Here is a 10,164-nt window from a genome sequence, read left to right on the forward strand (position 1 = left end):
GTGAGCTCCAGGAATTGCATGGAGGGGAGAGGGATTTCTAAATCAGTATCCAAAACCTGCTAGAGTATGTGTAAATGTGCACACACATATATAGTGTATATATATACACACAATATATATACACACTATATGTGTGTGTACATATATAGAGAGAGAGATAGATATATTTATTAGGTGTTTATGATGGCTCTCTTCTGCCCTCACCTCTTTTTCTTCCTTCTCCTTTAGCAATGCTGAGGAATATTTTTAGAGATCCCAAAAGTGGATGGGAAAGCAAGATGTCAAGAATCTGTGGGAAGGTGTCTTAACATTGGTACCTACAGACTGCCCCATAACTTTGCTCATACTTGCCACTGCAGTGTAGATGTGCCTTACACACAGACCTCTTCCGCCTGTCCAGAAAAAGGACTGTGGAAGTTTTACTTGGTCAGCAGAAATAAGAAGTTCCCAGGACTGGGTGCAGACTGTATGACCATTTTGTGTGTCCTGCTGCCAATGCTAAACAGGAGGAGTGGTTCCCAGTTATGGCTCTTTAATCTGTAACTTCAGCCACCAGTTAAGTGTGGTCTGCCCTCAGAGTTCCCCAAAGCGACTGGAACGTAGAGGAACTGCCCTTTCAATTCTGAATGCCAGATGGAAAGTTACCAAGCAGCAAGCCACCGCATAAGGGGTGAAGACCAGGTGAGAATGAAGTCCAGGTGATATTTATAGGACCAGGTCTGCTTGGGGTTGTTCTCTCCTCCCAGTTACATTTGCTCTAGTAATCAAACAGTGCCAGGGACTGTTCCCTGGTCCTGGTGACACCGATGTTCCTCATTCATACAGTAAACGTCCTAATCTCTTAAAATTGGCTGGTCATTTAAAAGCTGCACCCTTAGCCCTGGCCAGGCCCTTCTAGCTGGTGCTTCATCACTGTTTTGGAGAATGCTCTTTGGTCCAGGCCAAACAGTTAGCTTTATGGACAACAGCATGGCAGTGGCAGGCCTGTGCCATGGCTCTGTCTATCCAGGATGAAGAATTGAGCCTGGGCTGAGTGACTGATGTGGAGAGGAGCCCCGGGTTATGTTCAGGAGCAGAGCGGAAACACAGGGAGGGAGCTGCGTTTCCTGGTCCCTGAGCATGGGCAGAGCTCTGTTGTGGGAATCTGAGCTCATGGGAAGGCTTGTAAGTGTTCACTGTTGGCCATGCAATTATAGGTAATGTCAAAACAGAATGAGTGCCCAGAGGCCAAGAAAAAAAGGAACATATCTGCCTCTTACGCAGGCTGAGGAGAGATGAAGAATGCTATGTTGATGCAACCAAAGCACTTGGTGTGAATGTCCAGCAAGGGCAGTGGCAGGGCTTTGCTGCTGTTCAGTAAGCCTTCACCCACAGCTGCTTGCCTTTTGACTAAATTCCTAAATTCCTGTAGGGAATTTTAATAGTCATTTATTATCTCACAAAGGTTTTAGCAATCAGACAATGCACAAATCACAAATTATCTTTTACAATTATATTAAAAGCCAACAAGAATTAAAACAAAGATTAAAATCATTGTTAAAGAAATCTCTTTGCCCGAGGTTTCCCACAGCAGAGTCTCAGACGTCCGATCCCAGGAAAAGAAATGAACAATTTAACTGAGTGGTACAGCCACAGGAGCAGCTCAAGCTGGGTGCCCCCGGAGAGGGACCCAGGACAAAGAAATCCCTGGGTATTTATACCTGCACAATCTCTGCGCCCGTTCCTCCCGCGCCTTGCACGTGCCTCTTGGCCCCATGGCAATTTCTGGTCTGGGGCCTTGCTGTTCCGTGTCGGATTCTTTCTCTGGCTCCAGACGGGCCGTTAGCTGTTCTTATCTGGATGGGCTGCAACTTCTGCTGACAGCCATGGCCTCCTTATTTTCCAGTTTGCACTGGTCTCGGGGCCTTCCTTCACGTAACTAAGCAACAGTTCAAGATAAGTTCAGCTTTTCTAGGTGAAAGTTTGCAGCTTGCGGCCTAAGGCTTCAGCCACTTTAGCTGCTCATGCTAAGCAAAAGTATTCAGACAAAAGAATACAGTAAAAAGAATTCAGTTAACTAAACTTAATTTGCAACATCATTTCACAGAATCACAGAATGACAGAATCGTATAGGTTGGAAAAGACCTTTAAGATCATCGAGTCCAACCGTAAGCAGCGTTCATACAATAACCGTTCCCCAAAGATCAGCACAAGCAATGAAACCCTGGCAGGAATCACGTAGTTGGGCAGGTGGCCAGCAGAGATAACTTGGCTCATCAGTGTCCGAGCAGAAACAGACTTTGCAGTGTCAGTCAGCCTAACCTCCCCCCCGCCCTTTTATCCCCTACTTACACCTTTTAGGTGGGGTTGCACCCTGCAGAATCCTGTGCTAGGTCTGGTTTTAAATGCTGTTGAAAGAGGGAGACAGGCTGTTTCAATGAACATATATTTGGCGAGATGACTTGGAAGTTAGTTAAATGCAAAAAAGGAGTTCACTTACTGGCAGTAAGCAGCATGTGCTGAAAATGGTGTGAAATAATTTCTCTGTACAACAGGCTAGATTGTCTGTGTTACATCTGTGAATGTACTGCGAGCAGTTTCAAGACCATCTCAAGGAAGAAATAATTTTTGTCAATATATCCTTCTAACTTAAATGTTGACCCATCCTTATACATATCTAGCTTCAAATGGTGATCAGGCTGTTTAGCAGAACTGCTAGAGTTCGCTAAGCAGCCTCTGGAGAGCTGCAGAGAGAAAACAGGTCTACCTGTTTCCCATTACTTGTACAAAAAAGTTAAGCACTTCCATGGTATCATGCAGTTCGCTGCTGTGGGTGTCCAGCCTGTTCACTGGAGCTGTAAACTTAGCACTCTGTGAACACTTTCTGAGATAAAGTGGCTCCTCTTCTCAGGACTCCTTCCTAGTAAAATGGTCAACACATACTCATACCCTGGGAAGCCAGAAGTAGAAACCCTGTTTTGATCTGTCCGAAAGAAGTTAATCAAAGTGAAATCTGCTTCCTTTTGGCTCTTCGCATCTCTTGCCCCTTGACTTTTATAATCCTGCATGGATCCAAGCTTTGGGAGAACAGTTAATAGAGCTTTCACTCTTCTGTATGTTTCACCCACTTTATTTACAGTCTGTTGTCTGAGTGTTCCCCAGGAATGGGAGCGCCATGCTAGTGTTGTATTGTACTGAACCCAAAGCATCCTACTGCCTGGGTAGGTACTCTGACAAATGGACTGTTATACCAAAAGGGGCGTCTCTCTAGAAACCCCACAAACTGAGTGGAACACTGTTAAAGGCAAAGAAAAATCTCATTAACCAGAAGACATTTACTTCCCCTCCCCCCCCCAGTTTAGATATCTAAGGCAAGACTGGCACAGAGCTTGGATTCTTCCTAAAGTTGGGTGAACATAAAGTATTCTTGGAATAGGACTGGTTAACATACAGAATTTAAAATAGCTTTATAACCTGGATTCATGGATGAAGTACTTGCCATGGGAAGTTTCAGTCCCTGATCTCAAAGCCGTTCATTTGTTTTACATCATAAAGTCTTTATATAAAAGGAGAAATCACGATAGGAACCAAGACAGTAATCCAGATAATTGCTCTAGCCACTGGATCTAGTGAGAGGTCAGAGGCTGATGCAACGAAGACTGTATTTCCGGTGAAATTCTCAGGTAGAGGAGAGAGTCTTCACACATCACAGCTCTTCTGCTGGTTGAAGACATGTATAAGTTTCCCAAGTGTCAGCTCAGAGTTTCAGTTTGGGACAATAGCTTACCCATCAGCTACCATATTGCTTCTAACTGATCAGGAAATGTTAAAAGGTACAGTGGTCCAGTCTGAAAAGGGACATATACAGTGTTGGGGAATTTTTATGGTACCCCTCGAGGTGAGTTAAACACACATTTGTGCTTAAATATAGAAGAAAAATTTAATGAACAATGCATTGGGCAGAGTCCTACCACAATATGCGGTTCTACATGGAATCTGCAAAGATGCGGCACAAGCAGATTCCTTATATACACTTGCAGCAGCACCAATCCCTGCGGCACCTCAGCCCGGCCCTGGGTCCATCCCTCAGCCCAGCTCTGCTGCCCAAAAGTGTCCCCTGAGCTTGGGCCCCTGAGTGCTCCCTTTCCAGGATGGTATATAAGATGATGCTGAGGCTGTTTCTTATCTCATTACCAAGGGAAACTTCACTCCCTTGCAAGGAGTCATTCTGTCTCTGGCATTCCTGCTTCCAACCAGTTTGACCCCTTCTTGCAGTTGGGCCTTCTTGCCCTCCATGCCAGATCATTCCTCGGTCACAAATTAGCACTGCTGAGCAGTTACAGTTAGAATTTGCTCTTCAACAGCCAGATCTCAAAGGCTGGACCACACAATGGATAGTACAGATCATTTAACACCTTTCCTCTTAAAAACTATACCTCAAAAGTCTCTCCCCATAAAAGCTCTGCAATCAATTGCTTTTGGCCTGTTTTGGTTTTGGTGGCATCCACAGAAACTCAGCATGACTGAATCATTACCTGTTTGATGTAACCAATTGATGCAACTGTTTGGATCACTTTGGACACCTTTAGCTATTTGCAAAGAGACTACGACAGCATAATATAGAGAGCTTTAAAGTATATAGCAATTATTCATTGCTTGGCACATACAAAAGATAGCTATCTAATAAAGAACTAGGCTAAACATTAGTGTGCTCAGTCTTTACCCCTTCCCATATGACACTCAGGGACTCCTTGCTAGCCAGGCAGGAGTCAGTAATGAGGTTGGGTCGGGAGAATCCTGAGTCAAAGTCACAAAGGTTGGCCTCTGCTGCTCCCTGGATCTCCGCTTTTCCCGAGTTGTTCACTTCCACCTCCCTGTTCTTCCTTTAGGTTTTTTTCTTTTCCACGTTGGCATTTTTTCTCCTGAATCCTTGCGCTACTAACAGTCCCAGTTTCAATAATCCTACCTCCACCAGCAATTTTACTTTTCTTATCTCACACAACTCCACTCTACAGATGTTGTCACAGCTCTTTCTCACAACTTAGCAATTTCTTCAGAAGTCTGAGCCAAGTTTCCCTACCAGAGCTAAGCCTTGGATTCTTGAAACACAGACAGCAGAAATCTTACAAGGAGGTAGGAAAAGTTGTAAGAAGGAGATAAAAAGGGGCTACATTCATAAAACATATATATATTTAATGGAACTTGAAAGGCAACCACTTTTTTGGAATAAATTCAGAAAAAAGCTACATGCATTAAGTGCTGTGTGTAGTAAAATCAGCTTTCCAGGGACTTGTTTCTTTCTTTTCTTCCCTCACTAGAAGAATTTTATGTTAACCGTAAAGCGAGAAATCAGAGGCAAATTGAAGGGAGCTGCAACTTGTTAAGAGTCAGACCTCTTAATACAGAAAGCAGATGATTTACTTGTTCCCTCTGCTTCCCTTCACATTTTTAATCAAGTTGCCTGAAAAGAATGAGCATTGAGCAATCAAAGTATGAATGCCTGTGTCTGTGTCTATTCATATCTAATAACTTGTGAACCAACCAGCCAGTTCTAACCAAATTTCACAAAGGAATAGTGATATCCCTCTCTGCCCAAGCTCCAGTACGGTAGGTACCTGAGTAGAAGAGAAGGCATTAATGGCATCTATGAGAGAAAGGGTCTGTGAACCCATCCTGGAAAGAAGAAATTATAAAAATATTTCAGATGCTGAAAGAACTCCCCCCCAGTTTTCTCATCTTCTCATAAAGTCAGTCCACCCAAGCAAGGCACGGCAATATGGGAACAAGTTTCTTTGCTTGTGACACTGTGTCTCCTGCTCCAGTCTGCTGCTTAGTGCTCATGTGAAGGTGGAAATATGAATGTCCAGCCACAGGAAAATCTCATACTTCATTGGGCATCAAAGTATCTAATCAGTAATCCACAAAACTCTTAACGCACTCTCATCTGGTTCTGTTGCTTAGAGAACTATGTGTGTTCAGCATTGCTGCAGTGCGTGATGTATCATGATACATCATAGAGCAGAAGTCTGATGAGGAGCAGCTGAGGGAACTGGGGTTGTTTAGCCTGGAGAAAAGGAGGCTGAGGGGAGACCTTATCGCTCTCTACAACTACCTGGAAGGAGGTTGTAGAGAGGTGGGGGTCGGTCTCTTCTCCCAGGTAACAAGTGATAGGATGAGAGGAAATGGCCTCAGGTTGCACCGGGGGAGGTTTAGAACTGGATATTAGGAAATTTTACTTCACCGAAAGGGTTGTCAGGCATTGGAACAGGCTGCCCAGGGAAGTGGTTGAGTCACCATCCCTGGAGGTATTTAAAAGACGTTTGGATGAGGTGCTTAGGGACATGGTGTAGTGGTGGTCTTGGCAGTGTTAGGTTTACGGTTGGACTCGATGATCTTAAAGGTCTTTTCCAACCTATACGATTCTGTGATTCTGTGATCCTATGATGGGCACCACTCTTGCAAATGCTATCATTTTTATTTGCTTTGTTTATGCAGACTCTCAGAACCTAGCAGACTCCCGCTATGTTATGGTCTGCTGTAACCTGGTGCTGTTTGTCATTTTTATTTAGTAAGAAAGACAGTAAAAATGCAATGCTATCACATCCTTTTTTATGAATATTCAGTGAATCCAAATCCTGTGGAAATAAAAGGAGAGTACTCATATCAGAAGGCAATTTCTACCTGGACAGAAAGAGCCAAAGAAGAGAAAAACAGACTGATAGACCCAAAACTGTTCCACAGATTGCTCCTTTTAGTTCCATAAACCAAATAATTGCCGAGCCCATAGCATAGGAAGGGTGATTTGATCATCAACAGACATTCTCATCAAAATCATATGATTCAATTATGGTTTGGTTTAGGCGGTATTCCAGTGCTTCACAAGAGTTACTGGGTATTGTGCAGGATGAAGGGATGCTGCACTGTTCAACCCTACAGGAGAACTATTAATTTTATATTTTTGTTGGTGATGCAGTTTCAGAGTATTCATTTTTCTCAGGACAATGTGTTTTTTTCCTTAAAAACTTTAGGGCTTGAGTTCAGCCCAAGTCTTTGGCATTGCCGTGCTTTTCCTGAAATCATCACAATAATACGTCACTGAAAAGCATTTTTTTAAAAAACATTGTTCTTCAGGATCCAAAATTAAGATAAGAGCAGGTATGATGATATCATTCCTTTTTTACCTTGTTCCTACATGATTTGATAATGTCACAGTGTCATACTGTTAGTTTTAATAGTCCTGTGCTCAAGAGGTATATCTGTTTTCTCCGTGGTTCACAGTGTAACGTTATTACACTAATAATGGCAGCTTTCATTTAAGGAATAGTTAAAAGAGCTATAGGTCATAGATTTAAGAATTAAAAAGTAAAAATAAAAGTGTGTATTTCTATGGATAGAGGGGGGTTCTAAAAACTCTTCTCCTGATTAAAAAATGCCACCTTTACTGTGCAAAACTTAGTGTTTTGATCCAAAGGATAAACTAAAATTCATGGATGGTAGTAGTAGCTAATATAAAAATTAATTGTCCCAGGAAAAGCAAACTCAAGAGGGAAAGATACACCCTTGTGCTGTGAATGATTTAGACATTAATGAGTCCATGTTCATTAACAGTGATGATTGTTAGCACTTAAGACAGCAAAAAACATCAATGTCTCTTTTTAAAGACACTCATAAAGCAGACAAATTCTACAGCAATCAGAGCTGAATGAAAGTACTTAAAAATGAATAACAATCAAATCAAGCGATGACTTTGGGGTTTTTTTTTGGCTGGCTGTTCTTGTGCTCAGAAACCCAATATCACTGACAGGAGCCGGCTCTTAATGCAGACAAAAGATTCCTTATGAATACTGAGTTGACATTTAAAGTCTTCTGATAAATCAACTTAGGGAATACATTTGTACATGAAAATTCAGCTGACATATAACTGCACAAAATCCGCTGGAGCAACATAACTTAAAATTCCTGAGCACAAAAATAAAGCAAAGCTATGACTCTTTATGTTTTTGAAACTATAATGATTACCTAGGATCTGTAAAGATTAAATTAATGAAGTATTGAATCCACAGTTCTTGAGTCATCAGTCGGCATTCCCAAGTGCAGCACTGAGCAAGACCAGGGTATGAACTACAGCACTACAGGAGTGAAACACTTAATCAGAAAATCCATGTTTGAAAGAGCCATCAGCTTGTCCAGGCTGGCCTTTAACTCCTAATTTGTATGTGGGAATTTGCTTTAACTCCTAATCTAATGATGTGGGAATTTGCACCTTATATCATTCATGTTTTCTAAGTCCTTCGACATCTGAGCACGTTGTTATCCTTTTTGTTAAAGTTGCAAAATGGGGTTTAGCTATTATAAGCTCACCTTAGGCAGAGTTTAGGAACTTTTCATTAGCACCACAATCCTGGAAGACCTGTTTAATTGCTACCAAAAGCTACTAAAGCTTTGTAAGTTCCTTGGTACCTTATCTTAAAAAGCATTTTGTCTCCTGCTACTGAATGTGGAGAGCAGCATCTCAGTTTTCACAGCACTGAGCGTTGTTGGTGATGAAGGGTGATAATAATCCACAACTACTCCATCCATCTCTCCACAAGGACTCAGTGCTAACCCAGTTAGCACTTCACAGCAAGCCTACTGGTGTGGGTCCAGCGTGACATGCAATTAAATTCACTGTTTCTTTAAAGTGACGCTGGTCATTGTTATAACAAACGTTATCATGCAGGGTGTGGGTGACCTGTGTTGAATATCCTGTGGTTGAGAGGCTACAGGCTCACTTGTGTGGGCTTTCCAGAGGAAACCCGGGCAAGCAGGCTGGAGGCCACAGGCTACTGTGGGCATTCCTCACCTTGCCTGTGGAAGCTGTGCAGGACCTCTGCGTTGCTGACTCTGCTTCAAGAGCTGTTTATACATTTTATCCAGTAACAGCTTAATGCAGAATGCATAACAATCCTTCACAGACGGATTCAAGTTTAGAGCTTCTGCATCCTAAACCATCACAAAGCTAATGGATTAAATTGTCACTGTACATATATATACATAGCTTTGTATATACATACTAGCTTTGTATATATGTATATAGACACACATATATAAAACAGGTGTTCTCCTACAGAATAGGTCCCAGCTGTAGATTTTAACTAGATTGAAATGCCTCTGGATAGCCTAGAGTCCTGTGTCTAAGCCCTGGAGGTAGGTGACTTCTCAGGCACACCCACGTCCTTGCTTACTGGGTCATGCCTCCTTAGTAGTCAAAACAGAAAAAGCAATCCTTTTTATATATACACCTGTGTATAATTTTGTTTCTTTATGCCTGTATAAACACTAAGAGAAGGATTAAGAGATACTCAGAGCTTCCAAGAGATGTTCAGAGACAAGACACATCTGACTATTACTAATGTGTAGAAATAATTGCAGAATATTTGTGATATAAATCCAGAGTTAAAATTTAAATTGACCTTACTGTCATACAGAAAACCAAATCATAGTGTTTATAGAAATGACATTTTAATAAAAGGAAAATCAAAAAAGTAAGAGAAGCATATCTAGATACTTATCTTCTTTATGGTTTTGTACATCTGTATAAGTATTTCTTTCAAATTAGAACGACCTTGGTTTGTATCAAAATGCTGACTTTTGAGAAGAGCATCACTTTTATTCTAATGGTATCATCAGTGAAGAAGCAGTGCATCTGCAGTAATAATTGACCTTTTCTGTTTTCCGCATTGCAAAGAGCCTGAAGATATATTGCTCTTTCATTGCTGAAAATGCATTTGCTGTTTATGCTGTCAAATCAACACAAGCAAAAAACCCCATGTCGGTTAGTGCATTGAGAGCAAACAATTTCATTCATGTGTCATCCTTGTAGTAGATCAGAGGCTATCAAAATGGCAAAGGAATTCAGTGCTTTGGCTTGTAGCAGTTTTGTTGCTCTCACCCTGCCAACTGCTTAAGTGTGTGGTTAATTTTAAGTGTGGAAGCAGTTCTACTGCCTCATGTATTTTTAAATTAATTTTGAAAAGGCATATATTTAAGCATGTATAGGATTGGATTAAAATTTAAAATTTAGTTTTCACATCTGATATGCACAGATTATTCTGGACGTCTTTACATACAAGCGACACTTTGAGCCAAGCCTTTAACTTACGAAAGTCAACCTGGTACAGCCGTTGACTTTGATTGAAAGGTACT

Source organism: Ciconia boyciana, chromosome 1, assembly GCF_034638445.1.
Source record: "Ciconia boyciana chromosome 1, ASM3463844v1, whole genome shotgun sequence".
Lineage (NCBI taxonomy): Eukaryota > Metazoa > Chordata > Aves > Ciconiiformes > Ciconiidae > Ciconia > Ciconia boyciana.